Here is a 22,777-nt window from a genome sequence, read left to right on the forward strand (position 1 = left end):
TGAAACAATATCGATAAAATCAAGAAAAGACGATAGGTATATATTATGTTTTAAAAATATATAATATATTTTTATAATTAATAATTATATTTTCATTTTTTCCAAAATAACGATTTTATAACAAAACTTTTATTAATATTAATTTTCAATACTATTGTTAAAAATTTGCTATTTTAAAAGATATAGTAATAAATTTATATAATAGAAATTTTTAATATTGTAATGTTAATTTTAAAGTTTTTTAATCAATTTTTCTCTATAGAAACTTTCTTAGTTATTGGGTTGAAGCAAAATTATTTTTTTTATTTAAAAATTGGTTTTTCATTTTAAAATAACAAATAATTTTTAATGAATTATATATCATTCTTTATGATAAATTAACTTTTATAAGAGTGATATTTTATGTTTACAAAATTCTATTTTTGTTTAAATATAGAAATTCATGTAGATTGAATAATTATAACACTTGCATATATAATATTTCTATATTCAGGATACATTGGATATATTACGATAAATTAATTTAATTTTTCTCTCACAAAGTCAATAATATTATAATTAATATTATAATATTATAATATTAATATCATAATATTAAAAATACTAAAATATTTTATTTAAATTTGATTAAATAAAATAGAATTCTCAAATAATACTTAATATTTGTTTATGGGAATATTTTAGTTCTTAGTATTTTATCTTAAAGTATTACAAATTTTGTATAGATTTTGATTAAAATAAATATAAAGAACAAACATAAACTTCTATAATAAAATAGGCGTGATCTATTTTTCTTAAAAAAAAATGATATAAATCATTTATGAATAATATAAAAAAAAATAAAAATAAAAATAAAAAAGTTCAATACAAAAGCAAAACTATTGTTCTCTGAGAAATTGTGTGTTGAAATAAAAATTAATTATTTAATTGTTATAAGACATTAATATTGGTGATAAAATATTTTAGTATTTTTAATATTATGATATTAATATTATAATATTATAATATTAATTATAAAATGTTTATGTTTGTTCTTTATATTTATTTTAATCAAAATCTATACAAAATTTGTAATACTTTAAGATAAAATACTAAGAACTAAAATATTCCCATAAACAAATATTAAGTATTATTTGAGAATTCTATTTTATTTAATCAAATTTAAAAATACTATAATCGAATATAATTTAAAAATATTTTGATTTTATACTTTTATATACTTCATTTTATATTAGATCAAATACTATTTATAGTTCGAAAATAAAAAATAATGAATCAAAAATAGTATAGAAGATAGAAATTTCAATAGATATTAAAAATGTTTAGTTCGTATATAAATTATATGTAATAATGTAACTTCAATATCGTATTATAAAATATTAAAAAATATTTATTTCAAATACTATTAAAATATAAAATTTCAAATACTATTAAAATATTTGAAATACCTATTTTTTTAACTTTTAAAATAAAATATTTAGTCAGTCTTTATGAATTATTTTTATTATTATATGAGTTGATAATATTAAAATATATAATATATATTTTAAATACTATGTTCCTATATAAATGTTATTTTAAAAAATAATTTATTTGTAAAATCATACACATATTCAAAGAAATAAAAATTTTTATTTCTATTTATTTATTTCAAATTTTTTTATTAAGCTTAATCTTTTGATTGAATTTTAAATCAAATCAAAATTTCTTAAATATCTATAATATTAAAAATGAAATATTTTACATTCATTTTTATAGTCTAAATGTTAATCATAATTTTCTTCATATCTGTTACTTCGAAGTTTCACCGTGAAACTTAATTTTATATCGTTTTAAAGTTTTTGTACTTTCCACCGACTTTTCTACAAAATTTCTTAATTTAATACCGAAGAAAACTTTAAAACTTCGTATAAACTTTAGTACGAGCAGCTAATACATCACTCAAAATAACTGAAACATAATGTTTTAATATTCATTACAAAATTGATTGTTTAGTAGAATTTATTTAGGAGAAAATTACGCATTTTATTTATTATAATATTTTTAAATTTATGTATTTTTAAATAAAAATTTAATCACTTAGTGCTACGTTATCAATCGAATCTTTCCATTTGAAAACTGAAAAATGTGAAATAATTTAAGAGTAAAAATTAAAAGTTGAAGTATTTTCATAAGTGAATAGTATTTAGAAATATCATATCATTTCTCAATTTAAATCAAATAATATGAAAATTATTCATTTCATATAATAATATGAAAAATTCATTTTATAATTAAATCAAATTTGAAAGCACTATCATTTTAATAAATAAAGATATTTATCTATTTCATTTCTCAATCTTATTGCAATCTAATTTCAATTTTCGTTAATTAATTTTGTATAGGATTTAATTGAAAATCAAAGAGGTAATATTAATTGAAGGATTTTTGCGAATAAACTTTACTAAAATAGTATTTAAATTAAAAAAAATAGTATATTTTGAAGATATATTTATATATATTTGAATATATAGCTATTTATACAAATAATATTTTGAAATAAATATCTTATATTTTAACATAGAAAATAATATTGTAAATATTATAAATTATTAATAATATTATGTAAATCTTCCTTTTTTTTTATTATATAGAAATTTTATTTTATATTCTAGAAAATATTTTTTTAAAAATTTATTATTTTTTAAAAATTTCAATTAATAATATCGATAATTTCTTATATGTATATCAAAATATAAAATATATAATTCCTTATAAAATTATATTCCATCTTTATGAAAAAATTTTATAAAACTTATATTAAGATTCTAAATATAACAATAATATTATCTAATATATAGAATTTATTTGTATATTAATTTCAAAAATTTTGATCACATCATTTGTAACAAATATGCAATCTTTATTATTGCCTTATCTAAAAATTACTTTACATTTTACATACTATATGTTCTCTATTATGCAAGTATAATATAAAGCATAATATAAACAAATATCTTTTTTTACCATAGCAGTGAAAAATGACAATTTAATTTGAAATTAATGACAATTAATGAATTAATGACAACATTTGACAATGTTTATACAATACACGTATAATATGATAAGATTAAAATATAAATAGTATTAATTATTAAAACAAAATCAAAAATATTTAAAATATTTAAATTAGTAGGCGATGTCATAAAATTGGCAAATATATAATATAATATTGAGAAATTCATTATCTCTAACATGAAAGAAACAAGAGAGAAAATTGAAAATTATTTACGAAATGTATATCAGAAAATAGAATAAGATTAAAGTTGCCGAAAAAAGAAAATATAAACTATTGTGCCATCACAGTAGAGAGATTTTAATTGTAAATTGAATAAATAGAGAAATCTTAATTTTGTTGTATATTGAAATCTAATAATAGGAAGACATGATTGTTTGGAATTTTCGCATAGAAGAACTATAATAAATATTCTTTTAACTATTTCATTTTTTCTTTACTATTAAATCATATAAACTTTCTAATGTATTGAATATTAATTATAATATTTGTTTCTCAAAACATCTTAATACTTTCTCTAATAAAAATTTTAAAATATAAATATCTTCATAATTTATTTTTTTTTCATTGCAATCTTTTTATTCAATACGACAATTTAAATTAGTATTAATATAGTGAAATAAAAATATAATGTTTGAATAATAAAATATAAGAATAATGAAAAGTCTATATTAGAATGTTCGGATAATAAAAGTTTCATCTAAATAAATATATTATTTTTTCAAAATATAATTTTTTTTAAAAAACTCTACTCTATTATTAAAAATCTCTTCTCTAAACTTATTATCTCTATTAGTTCTGATAACGAAGATGCACTTCGAGTGTAAAAGATTAAAATTCTAAGATAAAGAAAACGTAGATCTGAATTAATGTAAATTGTAATTGGAAGACTCAGTTACTCAAGAAAAAGTATTTAATTTTCTCATCATGTTAGAAAGTATATTTAATGAGACAATTATTTTGAAATTTCTGTTATTATGAATATGATTATGCCGGAAATTAATTGTTTGTATTCAACAATATATGGATTCAATACACTTTTGTCGATAATGGTTAATATAATCTTCAATGAAAATCGTTTTGGTCTCTTGATAATATGTCAAACTATTATAGATTATCTCATTTTTTAATCAATATACATTATTATATTGTTACGACGTTGATAATATGGAATATCATGGACAATGCGAAGCACGGCACAGGAAATGACAATATTGGTTGTCATTGATATCGAAGATATCGATTAAACGATAGTCGTTTTCCGCAATATTAATTTTAATATTAAATATATTTAATTATAAAATCAATTGGAAAAAATTTTAGATTGTTAAGAAAGTTTAAGACAAAAGACTAGATAAGAACCGAAATAATATTTTCATAAGTATATATATATTATATACTTATGAGTATATAGTATATATATATATATATAAGTATAAATTCATAAATACATTTGAAAATATTATTTTGAATTGAATATTATTTATCATTTATTGAACTTATTAAAAATGGAAGATACAAATTTCATATTATATTGTTCAGATAATACAAAAATTAAAAATTTTAGGTTTATATTTGTATATATATAGATTAATTTTGCTGTTCTTTTCATATTTATATGATTTGACATATATACAGTTTTTCGTTTACATAAATACATACATAATAAATTTATATAATATTATATATTTATATGAATAATTTTAATTGTATATACTTATAGTATAAATAAAGAAGAAAACAATATATATTGTGATATTTTAAAACATTATATTATACTAAAAATATTAAAATTAAAAATATTATTATCTTATATAAATAAAATAAAATACAATTTAAAAATTATATTTGTACAAAACATGAAAATATATAACAATGTATAATAAATTTATAATAAATTTAAAATATTATTTATTATCTCAAAGAAAATTTCATTCGTAAAATTTGAAAAATATTTATTTTTATTTATTTATTTCAAAAATCTGTTTATTCCGTTTTTTTGTTCTGACAGAAAGAGATTTTATTTATTAATTTTCTTTATAATTATAAATATTTATTAGAAGTTTGTAATCCATAACGTGATGAATAGAATTAGAACAAATATAATTTATGTAATAATTATTGTTGTATTTATTAAATTATTATGTTAAGTTCTTAATATTGTATATTATTGACGAGAATCGATAAAAAATTAATTATTAAGTTTTTTTTAGAATCATCAGAAAGTAAGGCAAACAAATCGATATCTAACATTCATATATTTTTTTTATGTCAAATTATTAATACTTAGTTTTAAATAACATTCAATAAATAGAATTAAGATATCTATTATAAATTAATAATATCTCTCAAAGATTAAGATTTATTTTTTAAAATAATATTTTCAAATAAATTTTACAAAATTATGTATTAATTAAAATCTTAAGATCTTTTTATTATACGATCATTATTTTTCGATAAAAATCTTATGAATATGAGATATTACTTCGTTAAAATAATAAGGTCATGTATTTATGTACATCACGTATATAATCTCTGCGTTTTGCATCTTCATCTTTGGCCTTTGAAAATAATTTATCAAGTTGAATATATGTCAGATATTTTGATAGTTTAGTCAGCTTGTTCATCATGATTTACATTCCAATTTTAGAATTTATTGCAACAGAAATTTGAATCTATATTAGATGATTTACAATAGTTTGAAACTATTCAAACATTATCTTATATCACAAATTTATTTATGAAAATCTAGACTTTAATACAAGTTTGCATGTGTATAAAATATAATGGATACATGCAATTTTTTTTTTATGGAAAATCTTTTTGAAAAAATAAAAATCGTTCTTAATATTTCAACATTCATATTTTGAATACAATTTGATCTGGAAATATTTTTTAATAAAATCTAAAAATTAAATATTCTAATAGTAGAATGTTCATTATCTGAACTAACAGGAAGACAAGATAATTCAAATAAGAGAATTTTGAATAATTTTCAATAATATAACATAAATAAATTATTTTATATTTTGAGAATAATATATTTGTTTACAATAAATTTGATTTTTCTCTAAAATCATTCTTTCATGCTACATTTTTTGGCATTCTTAACTTTTATTGGAAGATAATTTTAACAAATGCGTTGTTTATAAGAAAACCTTATAAATAATTTTTTTCTTCTATTCTTTTGTTTTCTAATTGTTTTGTGATTATAAATTTTTGAGTATTATATTCTTTTTCAAATTTTATAGCCATTTTTTAATTTCATATTTCCAATTTTGTTTCAATAGTTTAACATTATATTTATGTTTTGATGCCATACTATATGTATATACCATATGAATATATCCAATATCAATTTTAAATTAAATTTTATTTCCATTATATCTGTTTACATTGTTACGAATATAAATAGTGCACAGCTCGAATAATAGAATGTTCGAATACAATACGAACAATGGAAATTTTACTGTGTTTTTTATAATTTTATTGCATTTTAGACCATTAAAAATTTAAAAGTTAAATCTTTTAATAACATTTTTTATTTATTATTTTCGTATTTTCGATTATAAAAAAATGTAAATGATAAGTGAAATTTTATCATCAATTGAATATAATATTTTTTTTTAATCAGATTCTGTTAAAAAGAAATTCATAATTCATGTAATTCTGATATTTGTGTTTTATAGTAATTACAAATATATTTGGAATTTAAATCTAATATATGTATATATTTTATTATTAACAATTTTATTTACAACGAGCGTTTGATTATTTTACAAATCACTATATATATATATATATATTTCAGAATCATTGCGAATTGACTTTATCTTCGAAAAAAAAGCTTATAAATATAAGAAAGAAATATGAGAGCTTTAATTACTTACTACATTATTACATTATTTATTATAAACAATATATTTATCATAAACAAATCGGTAAGAGTACCAGAAAAAATATATAATATTATATAATTGAAGATAAATAAAATAAAATAATATTTACATTGCAAAAAATAAATTAATATTTTGTAAAATATCTAATATATGAGAAGTATCATATATAGATTTATTTTTATTTGAATTAAATTTGATAAATTTGATAAAAAATAAAATTTAAACTTTTCTAAAGTACATTATGTGATAAATGATAAATTGTGTTAAGCTAAAATGATTGTTGAATACACAGAATATTTATACAATATTCTTCAATTAATTTAATACTATTTGCTTTTGAAGCATTTAGTACTTGTTAAAGATAATTTTAAATACAATATATTGTTTATATATATTGTTAAAAATTGATTATTCAATTATAATAACTTGAATTAATTTTAAAATTTTTAAATATTTCAAAATAAAAATAAGTGAAAATATTATAAATTGTATAGAATTTAAATGAAATAAATTTTCAAAATTTAAATATTTGATATATAAATAATGCTAGAGATTCTTGTGAATAATTTTTTAAAATTAATTTTTGAGAATTCACAAGGATTATGAAATCACAATTTTTTCTTTTTTTTTTATAACTTTAAAGATATTTTTTAAATTGTTATTTTCATTATATCATAAATTATAGTATTTTTTCTTTAGTATCATAAATTTATTGATATTTCGAAAGGAATATGTAAAATGATATTCAGAAAATGAATATATGAATTAAAAATTCTTAGGAACTAATTTTTAGAATGAATTTTTTTTTTTTTAATTCATTCCAAATCTGCTTTTCTTCATTCAAAATTATTTTTACATTATTCATTGAAAATAAAAATTAAATTAAAATAAATAAAATGATAATTTTTAAATAATTTATAATATTTATAAAAAAATTGTTGATCAAATTTAAATTTTAATAATTTAAATATTAATATAGAAAACAATTCTCGTTCGTTATTAAAAATTATAAATAACAAATCAGAACTTTGACTCTATGTTTGAATCCATTTTATTACATACATATATAGATAATTTTGAATATCTAAATTAATAAAATTAATAAACAAATTAATAAATAAATAAATAATATAAAATAATAAAATTATAATAATATAATATAATAATAAATAAATATAATGAATAATATAATAATACGATAATATGATATAAAATATAATAACTATAATATTTAAAAACCATTTACTTAACAAATATACATTCTTTTTATGTATTAATTAACTTTATTTCCTCTTAACTAACATTACATTAAAAATCAATTAGCATTAAACTTCCTCTTAATTAATTACGCAGAGCAATTCTAAACATAATCAATAACATTGTACCTGCATTCCAGATAGAAAATAAAAATAAAACATTCCACGCATGGAAAATGAAATCCAGAAATAAAAAGCAAGAAATTTCATGATAAAAATTAAAATTCTTCGCGTTTAATATCTGAACTCTCATCGATCACGTCTTTCTTTGATAAATTCAATCGCTTTTAAATTAATTTTATAACCTTATCGACATTAAATATCATTTCATGCAATTAATTAGAGAAGATTACAGTGGCAGTTTGCGTTCAGATAGCAGATAGGAAATTTAGTCTGTACAATTACTGCCATATCCCATTAGAGTATCGCTGCAGTTCACAAAGGATTTACTCAGAATCATTCGTTGGTGAAATTGCCAGCTAGATACTTGGAAGATTAGATTCGAAAATGTTGTCTGATGCCAATTATATTTATTGCGCAAATTTTCGATGAAGAGACAAATTGAGAAGAGGGAAGCGAAAGAAAAAAAATAAAAAAGAAAAAAATAGAAAAAAAAGAACTAGAGATTTAATGATGGATTGGAATACCTGTTGAATTTTAATCGAATTTTTGTTTCAAATGATTTGTATTAATTTTATTATTCTAAATCAATTTAATATCATTGGAATTGTAAATTTGTATATAACATTATAAAACCAAAATAGGACATTCTTTCTCGAAACTATTGCAATATATCTAAATTTTACATATGTATCTATATATCCTTTGTTTAGTAATATACAAAAAGCTATCTTAAGTTAGCTAATTTTAGCCACAGTTAATATTTTTTTTTACAAATTTGAATCGTTTTTATGGAAAATGAGTTGAATAAAATAATGGAAAAAATTATAATGTAAACGTACGAAAAAATTGTTGAACGAATTTTTTCTGTTTAAGAATGAAAAAATTTCTTGTATGTATTTTTATAATATTGAATCTAAATTTAATATAAAAATTGCTCCTCACTTTGACGTTAGATTAAGTTAAATTAGGTTAGATTGGAATAAAGATAAATAGATATAAAATAAATTTTTGTTATATTTAAATATAATTAAAGAAACCAATAATTTTAAATGAAAGAATAAAAATTATATCTTATTGATTGTATATATTTTTGAATGTATTTATTACCTTAAATTTATGTTTGTTATATAATCTTAAATATAGAAATAATTATATATTTGTAAAATATAATATATAATTTCGAAGGATTAATTTTAGAAACTAGACAAACATAAAAATTTACACAAAAATAAATAATGCTGGATTGAACAAATTTAGATTTATGTTAGATAAAGTGAAATAGCTTTATCTTCATCATATTCTGAATTTGTCTTGCTTTATCTGAGAGAAACTTAAATTGCTTATAATTTAATTAATAAAATTTCAATTAACATTTTTTATATATCAATTTTTTCGTTTGTTTTGAACTTTAAAATCGAAAGATGTCTTAAGTAATAATATATTAATATTTTGTATACGATGAAATTTTTTTTTACATGGAATACTATTTGAAGAAAATAAAATCAATGTTCAAAATTTTAATCCTTATTTTTATTTTTATTTCAAACATAATAATCTATAATAGTGTAAGAACGAATAAAATTTTACAAAATTTTACAAAATTTCGTTTAGAATTTAGAATTTCAAAAACACGAAAAGATACTAAAACTTTGGAAGTTAATTTAAAAAAAAATTACTTCAAATATAATCCTTCATGTTCAATATATACATAAACTTTCATTAAAATCAGAATTTTTGGATTAATTGAATTTCTTCTTATAAAATAAGAAAGTGTACGAAAATTTTTTTTTTTTTAATTGCGCATATTTTTTTCACTTAACATGCAGAAAAATATATTTCTGATATTGATAAATAGAAATAAATATTTTTATTTCTTCGATATAAGATTTTTCGAATAAACTTTTCTTTAATAGTATTTACATATAAAAATATTATCTCTAAATATATAATATATATTTACATATTATATAAATATTACTTTGAAATAAGTTTTAATAAAACACAAGAAATTTAAATAATATTTCGAATATTTCGAGTAAATTTAATATTTTATAGTGTAACATAATATATTAATTTTTCGTATCAATGAATGAAATATCTCGTCATCAATCATGATATACTTTGAACGAGATATCTCATCTCGTTTTTCAATGTCTATATCATTGTCTAAATATCACTCATCAATCATTTTTGGCGAAAATAGTGCATAATAATCTTTCTCGAGTATTGCATGAATTTTAATATCATGTTATGACAAATTGTATATTATATATAACAATTACATTATTAGTAACACTGAATAGGTATGTAGTAATAGGTATGAGTTTAGCATATCAGCAATAATCATTCTATTAATGAAAAAATTTTTCACATTCATAAATGAAATTTTTTTTGTAAACAAATAATTTTATGAATTGCTAAACAAAATATCTCGCATACCTTTTTAGAAGACGAAATATATCGGTCGTATGAACGATTTTGTTTTATGAAATATTCTGTACACATCACCACATGAAGGATATTGCGTTACAAGATATCTCGTCCAAAGCTTATCATGATAAACATTGCATGATATTTTGTCTATCGACGCGATGGAATTCAAATTACACTATTGTATATTAGGATTTATATTAAAAAATTAATCTAAGCGTATGCAAATTAAATATAATTTATCAATTTTCAATATTATTTTCCTATTATTCCATTTTTGATAATGTTTAATAAATAATATATAATATATCGATTCACAGTTTGAATTAACGATTTATGATTTGGTTAAGAATATTATAATTCACTTGAAAAATGAAAATTAACTTTAGAAGATTTTTATTTTCGCTCGTTGTTGATGGCTGACTAATTTTTTTTTTCGTCAGAAGATTTCTATTAAAATTCGCGGAAGTTGTTCAGAATGGCACGTGGATTGATAGAAAGATAGATAATAAAAAATGTTGGGTCAAAATTCGATTGAGAGAAGTGGCAAAAGAAGATTTAAGATTGATAAAAAAAAATAAAAAGATGACTCTTCTATCTTTCAATTATCCTTAGACAATCGATTTGAAATAACACGTGCGACGATGAAAAAGATTTGCAAGCAATAAATCAGAAATCATGCTGGATTTCGATAAAGCATGTTAATATATTAAAAAGGAATATAGAAATATGATGTGCCAACTATTACTTATTTCTGCAGAACGAATTGCTGTTCACTATAAAGAAACTAAAAAATTTAAAAAAATTGAAAGATTTTAATTATTAAACTTGATAGTTTTACGATTTCTTTTATTGTTGCGATGGAACATAGTACTTGTTCATAATTTAAACATTAAACGAAATGAGTGAAATGAAATAATTTATAAAAAAATATTTTTTTCAAACATTATATAAATATTTAAATTTTTTAGTATTTTGTTTCAAATTATTTCAAATTATTTTTATTAAAATGTCGGATACGATTCACAGATGTTCTTGTTTCATCGCTATCTGGAAATCTGCGATCTTGTATGAGATCCTGGCATTTATTAGGTAAATCTTGAAACATCGTATTGTAGCTGTCACAAACATTTGACATTCATTACTCTGCGGCTGTCATTTCTCGTATAATATAATAATAAATGTGTAATTTTTATTCTAAATTTAATCTTTAATTATAGATGTTGATAAAACGAAATTTGTTTTCAAAAAATTAATAAAAATAAGAATAAAAAAATTTAAAATTGAAAAAAATTTAAGAAAAGTTTAAATGCAATATATTTTGTATATATAAGTAAAAATATAAATATAATTTATTTTTGTAAAATTATCATTTTATTTTAAAACACTATTTCTTTTTCATTTATCTTTTGATATTTATTACGAGATTTTTGAAATGTACGATTTAACATTTATTACAATTTTTTAAATTTCTATTCATAATTTGATGATGAATTTCTTCAGTAATTTCCAAAAACCTTTAAGATATTTAATTTTTTATTGATAAAGTTTTATAAGAACCAAAAATATTATAACAAGAATATTCTGTAAATAAATTGGGATAGGCATTTAATAAGATTTAACATTATTTTCTTATTATCGTTATGTGTGACAAATGATATTCTTAGTGAAAAATGATTCTTTTATTAACTTCAAGCATAAAAAATGATTTTCTTTAAATATTCCTTTAAATATTCATTATTTAAAAAAAATTTTATAATAAATATAATAAATATATTTCTTCGTATTTTCCTAAGAATATAATAGATTTTACATCAACTTTTTTCAACTAGAGAAATTATAAATATTTTAAATAACTTACATCTGTTTTTTCTTAAAATAAATTATTTCAATTAACTATTAATTTTTATTAATTTAAAGTCAATAGTATTATCACATCCTTTCTTATTAAAATGGAACATAAAATTATTCGACTCAATAAATTTATATTTACTTAAATAGAAAATTTTATTCTATCATAATTTGTTTCTATTATTTTCACAATAAAAATACATATAAAATACAATGAATGTATTTTATATAGTGTAATATATTCCATTTATGAATATGATTATTTTCTTTATTGAGGAAACATTTTTCTTCAATTTTTCATAAAATTTTACATTCATTCAATTTTCAAAAAAATTACTATGTAGAAAAAAATTTGAAAGGCCAATATTGGTGGAAAGTATCGTAAAAAAAAAAAGAAAAAAAAAAGAAAAAAAAAGAAAATGAGAACTCGATGTATAACATTTCATATATAATATATGCCACAATAGAAAAAGCTAGAAGATAATACAGGAAAAATAGTAACACGTAATGATAACACAGAGAATGTATCATGTAACGCAATGTAATAACGCATGTAAATAACACTTTTCATCTCTTTACGAATCTTTTCATTTTTTCTCTGTTCATTCTGTATTTCCAATCTTATTCGCGTATATGAAATATTTTTGCAGCTTGGGACATAAAAGTTGAAAAATTTCTTGAAAATGTGAAAAACTTTTAGTTTTAGACTTGAATAATAATTCAAATAAATATTAATATGAAAAATAATTTAAAATAAGATTATTAAGAGCAGTATCAAAAGCTCTTTTTGTTTTTTTGTCACACGTATCTTTTTTATCTTTGTAAAAGTTTTATGATTTTATTTTTCCAGATTAATGATCAAAGTGGTCCAAATCCTATTAATATATTTCAATAATATTTTAATATTTATACGCTTTACATACAGAATGTTCTAATCAGAATTCCAGTCCCATTCTTTATTTTATTTTTTTAAAATTCTTTTTATTTATTTATAAAATAAAGAGATATGTTTTAATATAATTTAAAAAACCAATTTTTTTTATGAAGAATTATCAAATTTGATTATTCTTTAAAAATTATAATGGTAAAATTATAATTTTTAAATTTGTAAATTCAATGATAAATTGTGAAAAAATCTTAATAAAACTTAAAAAAAAAATAAATATATAAACGGAAATTAAAAATAAATCAGTAATTTTTTAAATTTTTATTTTAAAACCTTAAAAATAAAATGTGCAAATAATGAAAAAAATTTTGGAATAATTTAATATATTATTTTATTTGACAAAATGTTATTTAAAATAATCATGTATTAGTTTATTTAAATAAATAAATAATTTTTCTCTAGATTATTTGATGTCAATATACATGCCAGAAATATACAATTTATCATGATCAAAAGTTAATTTATTCAAATAAAATCCCATACATTAAGTTGTTACTTTATTATATGGGTAGATTAAATTAAATAAAAAATTATTTGGAAATAATTTATTTGCATCTCATACAAAATAATATTATTTTTTTATATTATTTGTAAAAAAAATAATAAATTTTTAAATAGTTTTAATTTAATATATTATTTTAAATAAATTGTGTACAAGTCTAATTCTGTCAATCATCTCGATTGAACATGACTGAATATTTATTTGAAATAATAAAAATTTATTTAATATAAATAAAAACAAATAATTATTCGTTTTATTAAATAAAAAATATATTTATATAAAGTAAAAATATTTGCAATTAAATTATATGATATTAAATGATTATTTTAAATGATAATAAAAGATAAAAAATAATAAATAATAAAATTTTTTATATAATATGAAGTACACAGATTTTATTTTAGATCAAGAAGTGCAAAGATCAAGAAAAAAAAACTTAAATCTTAATAAGAAAAATAACTTAATAAAAGTTTTACGTGAAAAAGATATTTCATTGTAGAGAAATATTTTTATATTTTTCATGAATAAATATTGAACCAAATAAAATAAATAAATATGTAATAATCAAATAAATAGAAATATAATAACAAAATATAAAAATAAATATAAAAATTTAATGCTACATATAAAAGCTATTAATTTGATCAAATTCAAATAATAAATAAAAAATAATTTTCTGAAGTGATGAATAATTAATCCATTTAATTACAAATTATATTTATTTATTTTTCGTTATGAAATATTTATGTCACTTCAAAGATAAATTATTTCTCTAAATAATTTAAAAAATAATTTTTGGATTAATATAATTTAAAGATTTTTCAAAAGAGAAGTATGCTTATTATTACATGTTAAAATATCTTTCATTCAATTAAAAAATTTTGTTTCCAATCTTTTCTTCTGTTTTATAAACGATGTTTCGTCCTTTCTCCAAGGAATTGATTGAGTTTCAGAGAATTCGTTTAAGGTTTCACTTTCATTAACGTCAATTCAAAGTCAATACTTCTTTCTGTTTTTTTTTATTAGGTCTCTTGGTTCATTATACCCATCAGGTTTTTTCATAGGAACAAATTTATTATCTTTTTTATCGTATATTTTTTCTATTTTTATTTATTTGCTTGTATTAAATTTTGCCTTTGATAATATTGAATCAATTATATTTATTCATTTATATCTTTCAGTGATAAGTTATTCTTTTCAAAATATTTCTAGATATTATTAATAATTTTTAAATAATTTTATGACTTTAATATAGAATATTGATATTCTATATTGACTTATTATAATTATTATAATTGATATTGATTTATTATAAAAATAATCTAATAATTGCAAAATATATGTTAATAATATAATGTATGTGTGAGTATGTAATTATAATCTTTTATATATAATAAATATATATATTATTATCTATTATTATGTATTAATATATATTATGTTTGCAATTGACTATTTTAAAACATATAACAAAATTACATAAAAATGTCATATTTTAAAATAAGATCATAACATTTATATGAATTTTCATTGAAAATATTTTATTAAAAATTATAAAATAACGTTAATCATAAAAAATCGATAAGTAGCATTTAACAGCATTTGTTACATTGTTTGATTATCTCTTTTTCATAACGTTTGTTTATTTCAGTGAAATCTAATTAAATTTATTATCTTTTAAGAACTTAGCTGAATTCTATGTACACATATAAAAATACGTATAAAGATACACATTTACAACATCATTTAGCCATTCTGATATAAAAACGAGTTTTTAGAATTTCATTTTTCAAATGCAATAGTTATGTTCTATTGTTTTTCCTTGCGTCAACACATTAATATTTTACTTATGAAATAAAAATTTTACTTAATGAAATAAAAATTCACTTTGTTTCTTTTTTAAAGAAACAAAATATAAATGTTATGATTAATGCCACATCAACTAGAAGATTATGAGAGAGTTTTTAAAATATAATCTATTTTATTTGATTACGTATTATTATATTTTATTACAGTACATTTTTCCAACGTTTTTCGAATTGCGATCTCTTTTCGTAAAATTTAAATAAAATAATATGTAAAACAAAAAGTAGAAATATTTTCAGAGAATGAATTTCCTTAAAATATACTACATTGATTTAAAATAATCATTTATTTTCATATTTATGAAAATAGAAGCTATTTGGAAATACTGTTAATAATTTGTACTTAGGTATTTAGAAAAGTATTAACGTTATCTAATTTATAACATCGTGAATAATAAGAGCGAATGATTTGTCAATCAATAACATTTATATAAAATTATAATTTTATTATTTCCGTATTTAATCTGTAAATTTTCAAAAGTTTTTTAAAAATTTTTTAACAAGTATTCAATCATAATTCAAATCATAATTAAAATTATTTATATCTTTTTATGGTTTTATGTAAATTTTATAAATATTTGGAAAATATAAAATATGACATGAGATTTTAAATTTCAATATATTCAAAATATTAAAGATAAAAGATAATATTAAAGATAATTTAAAATATTCCATATAGTAATTCTTTTGTTTTAACAGCTAACATTACATTTATTTGAATTGATATATGATATAATTCGACATTCTACATACAAAATATATTTGCAATTTGTAAAGCATCTGTGATTCAAAACTGTTTTTAGATTACATTAATTACAATGAAAAAATTTTTGTGCATATTTTGTTATATCTTGTCATTTTCAATATATATCTTTTCATTTTCAAAATATATCAAAAATATTTTAAAAATATCAATGATAAAGCAATACAAAAAATAATAAAATTCAGAAGATATATCTGCAATATTTAAAATATTTATTTAAATAATTTTTCATGTATATGCAATATATATTTCAATTATATTATTTATTTTCATATTAATGTTTGAAATATTTATTTGATTCTATATGTATATAAAATATAATTGTTTATGAATGTTGTTGAACGATTATGTTCATAATTATTAAATTTAGTTATGAAATTTAATTATGAAATTTATAGATTTACATTTACATTTATACATTCGTAAATTTATACTATTATACTATACTATACTGTAATAAATAAAAGAATCAAATCTTAAGAATATGTGACTAAAATTAGAAATTGTAAATAGTACATATAATAGTAAATTTATTTTTCTAATTATAGTAGTACATATATATATTTTAAGCATTATAGTATATATATATTTTTCATCAGTTCTAAGAGAGAGAGATTGTTTAATTTCATAAAACTTGCTATGAAGTCACATTGAAATCTATACTATAAAGATAAATAGACAAAATAACATCTAACAAATATATAATAATTAATAAATATTAAACAAAGATTATGAATTATTTAAACTTATATTCGTTTGAAAATATTTATTTTGATTGAAAATAATAATATTTGCTTTTCTTGGATATTATTTTTATTATTAATTCTAATATTAATAATTATTTTCCATATATAAACTATTCCAGATTTAAAATGCTAAAGTTTGTTAATATATTCTATAGATTTAAATAAATAAAAAATATTATATAAACATAGATTTAAAAAAAATGAAAAAACAAAAAATAAACAATAATAAACAAGAATTGAATGGAAATAACAACAAATACGATCACTGTAACATAAATATGATATGAAATGTAAATTCATTAATATTTAATATTCAAATTAGTATCAGTAGTAATAATTAGTATTAAAATACAAATAATACAAATAACAAAAATTAATATTAATTTAATAATTAAAGATTATAAATATAATTCACATAAAATTATATATAAATATCAGTAATAACAAATATCACTTAACTTATTTTCTTGAAATTTCACATTTTTGTTTATAATTTTTTAAAAAACATTAAACAATCTAAACAATATTTTTATATAAATTTTTACTTATTTAAAGGCCCATAGAATATATTGAATATATTGTTGAAGTTTAGTACCTTAAATCTATCCAAAAAAATATTATTCCAAATATTTTTAATATATCTTATAAATATATTATTTTAATTAATAATTCCAACTCACATATAATAAATTACATATAATATTATATTTTCAAAATATATACGTATTCTTATATGTAAAATTATAGAAATAAAATTTTGAAATATTATCTTATTAAATAAAAATATTTTAATTACTATTTTCAGTATTTTCAGTATTTTCTATTTATAATTTATAAGATCGGATAAACTGAACTGGATAGTAATTAAGAAAATGTAAGGAAAATAATTAAGAAAATGTATTCTGAGAATTGTTGACAGTTTCTTTCTTTTTAAAAACTTTAAACAAACAGCAAAAAACATTTCTTATGAAATAAATAAGAAATATAGAAGTTTATGCATTTATGGAAGATTTAAATACAGAAAATTTACAAGAATATAAATGATATACAAAAAAAACAAAAGCCAAAGGAAAATATGATATTTAAAAGACGAAACAAAATTTAATTTATTTTAAATTTATTTTTCTAATTATGTTCATAAAAATTTTAATTTGTTTAAATATCTTTATATGAATAAAAAAAATAGAAAAAAATATTCAAGATAAGTATTTCATGTTTTTAAATAGCATGCTGAAAAAGAAGTCCTTTTAAAAATTGTTAGAGTTAAATCAATAATAATTAAACAGAAAGTGCGACAGTTAAATAAACATTACTGTTGAATTTGCAATTCTTTTCTCGGTATAGAAAATTTTCTATATGTGTATATGCATTATATTAATCATAATGATAAATAAATTATAAAATTTTAAAAATTAAGATTTTAGATTATTATTAAATTAATATTAATTGAGTAATTAATTATACTATTTCTAAAATTAAATAATCATCTTTTGTAAAAACATATTTGTAAAATATGATACTGTAATTATGTAGCAAATAAAAATCATTATTAAAAATCATTAACTAGAAATGGCAATAGTGGCTTTTTAAAAAACTTTATAATATTGAAAAGCAATATCTATTATATAAAGTGTTAATACATTTGGAACAGAGAACCGATTCTAGAAACTAAAATAAAGATTAAACTTAATAATTTAAAATAACAGTTGAAATCTTAATAATTAATTATGTTTAAATTATAAACAATTTTTGCATTAAATAAAACAAAACAAAAATAGAATCGTCTCGCGCTATTTTCGTCTTATTTAGTTTAATGTAAAATTTCAGTTGCTTAATTTTCATAACTTAATAAATAAATCCTAAAATTTTTGTGTAATCCTAATTAATTTTTGTATTTACTTTATTCTATAATCGATCTTTTTTTATATATTAACATCTTATACATTTAATTTTTATATTTAATTATTTATTACAAATCGTTGATTTTTTTCTTGTTATTAGAATTTAATAAATCTTCATCTTTATTTTATGTTTGTTCATATTAATCTATATACTTTTCGAGTTAAAATAATTTTAGAAATCTACTAAAAAAAAAAGAATTTGAATTTTCAAATATATTTATTATATTTATTTTATAATAAACGATAAAAAAAATTCTGTAATTTTATAAAAAAATGTTTTTATAAATTTTAATTTTTATTTAATTATAATTATTTTATATAATTATTTTTATTAATATCTATTATATATATCTATTTTGGTAATATTTTTGATTCAATAATTTTATAACAATAATTATTACTATTTTCAAATTTCAAACTTCTTAATCACTGATTTTTTAAATTAAAATTTCCTTATAATTTGCTTATCATTTGCATAATATAGGCATAATATGCATAATGACATTGATATCAAATATAAATCAATGACTTCAATACTTTTAATGTAGTTATTCAATGTTGAGTTGATAATGCATTATATTGATTATAATTATATTAATTTTCGTTTCGCGTATAAAATATAAATTAATATATTCATGTTATATAATATTTATAAATATGTATTCGTTATTCATCTCTTATTTATTTCTTTATTTAATATAATTTATATATATATATATATAAATCGAAATAATAAATATCTCCATGAATAAATTTTGTTTGATACGACATTATAACTGATGGTGATATTTCAATTAAACTAAGCAGAGAATAACACGAATTATAATCGGATATATGCCAGTAACAAATAGAAATGTATTGTAATAAAATATATAAATGAAATAGGATCATGTACTTAAAAATGATAAGAATCTCGTTTAATCAGAGATATATTCTTTCTTGGATTTTCGTTAATAAGATTCAATTTTAATATTAATATATCAAATCGCGATTTTTACGATATGATTTATAATTATACTGTTATCATTATAATTAATAAGGTAGATATTGTATTATTGAATTTTTTGAAAGATGTAAAAATTATTTTAAATGAAATATTTTTTGAAATATTTTCTGCATGAATAAAACATTTTATCTTCATATATTTAATTTTCACATCACGGTATAAATTATAAGAAAATAGTATTCCTTCTTTCTGAATGATTTCTGGTTATTTTATCATTTGGCACACTTTTTTTCAATTAAATTAAATTCAATTCAATTAAATGCCGCAGTAATCCCTTTCATGTTTAACTTTTACACTTGAATTATATAAAATTTTATATAAATTCACTACGATATTTTTAGATATATATTTTATGCAATTAATTTTTTAAAATAGTTAAATTAATTTTATATTTTCAATTATTTTTTGATACAATAACAATAATTGATTTTAATAGAGGTAAAAGATTCTAGGTATTAAAATTATTGTTTGTGTTGATTTAAATTATTTAATAATATCATTTTAAATTTTTGATATATTCTTTCATGCAAATTCATCTTTTTAAGAATAAATAAATAACTCTATCTCTTATTATATTATATATTAATTCTCCCTATCTCATTTAATGCAAATTTAAATTGATTATAATTTAATAATAAATCTTAATCGATATTTTTGTATACTAACTTTTACCTTTTTTTTTGTATAAAATTATCCTTCATATTTCATGAGTATACTAATATCCTGTACATGCATATAATATGGAATATGAATTATAATATTATTTGTGTTATAATATATGAAAAAAATGACAAAATATAGTAGGAAACAATTGTTAAAATGAATAGAACGATGAAATACAAGCATGGAAGAAAGAGAGAAACAGAAAGAGAAAGAAAAAAATAAAGATAAAGAGAAATGAAAGAGTAAAAAGTATGAAGGAAAAAAAAAGACAAAAATATATGGATTATGGATATATGGATATGTGTGTAATAGAAAAAGTAGAAATGGCTTTTTTGTTTTTAAAACATTTTTTAAGACAAAGCCAACGATGAAAAAAAATTATGAATTCGAATGATTACAAGAGAACACGGTTCTTTGTACTATTTTATAAAGAAATGATAATTTCAAGTAACTTTTTCTTTTGCAGAAGTTTTGTTTTGAGTTATTAATGAAAAATAATAACCAATCATAGACATCTCGTGACAATATCGTCAACTCACTCAGTTTGAATAAATAATTCGATTTATCTTGTCAATTGAGGATACATCTTGTATAAGATATGAGATAGAAAATTAAGCAGAAGATAAAGTATAAAATACATAATTTCACTTTCGCCTTATTTTTCCCAATGCAAATTTAAATTGATTATAACTTAATAAATTAACCTCAATAGGTATTTTTGTATGCCAACTTTTGTATTATTTTTATCTTTAGAAAAGATGTCCCATGAATTTATGTATTTGTCATTTTTTTGTTAAATATCTGTTCTTTTATTTGAAATTAATATTAATCCTTTATGCGTCCTACATATATTATAAATTAACACGATAATAACGCAAGATTCTATAAATACAAATAGTCTTACATTCACAATCATTTCTCGATATCGTTATCTTCTACCAAAGATAAAACTTTCATTTTCCTCATGGATATCCATTTTCGATCGGTTTACAAAGTTTTATAAATAAAATATTCCTTTTTAAAATTCTTCTTCCTTTTTCAATGTTTCTCGATTCGTTCTCTGAAACGATTCAACGCAATCAAGAATTTTTCTTCGGTCGATTACCATTTTTCATTTTTGTGTCAATTGCAGGGTTGCTCGTTGATGAAAAGTGTTCTCTTCTTTCTGACGACCTGAAGCGCGACCATTTGCATATAAATTCCTCTCGCGAAACGGCGAAGAGACCGAGTAAACTCGCGCTCGAAATTGCGATACCAGCCACGACTAAGCGAGGGTATTCGAGTCAATTCATTGAAATACAGCTGCTCTGAAGGTTGCTGAGATCTCGGCGGCCATCATTGTTTCATTTATCGTTTCTTTGGTGAATTTTCAAGACATGGTGAAATTTGAGTGTATCGAATCAGATTATAAGGAATTTTCGAATTATATCATTTTAAAAATATTTTTTGAAATTATTTAACAAAGAATTTATTTTTTAAATGACACAAATATTTCATACGAAAACTAAATAAGTTAATTGCAATTAAATAATTCATTTCATAAAATAAATTACTTGCAATTTATTATTATTATTTGTTATTTGATTTCGATGAAAATAACTAGTTTTTAATTCAAATGTTTATATTTTATTATCATTTTTGATTATTACAACGCTTACTACGATTATTAGTACATAAATTGCTCAATATTTCGAAAATTATTTCAGAAATGAGTTTTCCATTAACCTCTTTACTACAAAGACAAGATATTTTACGCAGCAAGACATCGTTT

The 22,777-nt window shown here is 18.4% G+C and overlaps 1 protein-coding gene across 1 annotated transcript in view; it reads right to left on the bottom strand.

Moving 5' to 3' along the window:
* LOC105735668 (uncharacterized) overlaps window positions 1-22,777 on the bottom strand; it is a 29,176-nt gene that overhangs the window by 1,537 nt on the left and 4,862 nt on the right. The window lies entirely within an intron of this gene.

The sequence above is a fragment of the Apis florea genome, unplaced genomic scaffold (assembly GCF_048593485.1).
Source record: "Apis florea isolate Af1SG1 unplaced genomic scaffold, ASM4859348v1 contig_1789_pilon, whole genome shotgun sequence".
Taxonomy (NCBI): domain Eukaryota; kingdom Metazoa; phylum Arthropoda; class Insecta; order Hymenoptera; family Apidae; genus Apis; species Apis florea.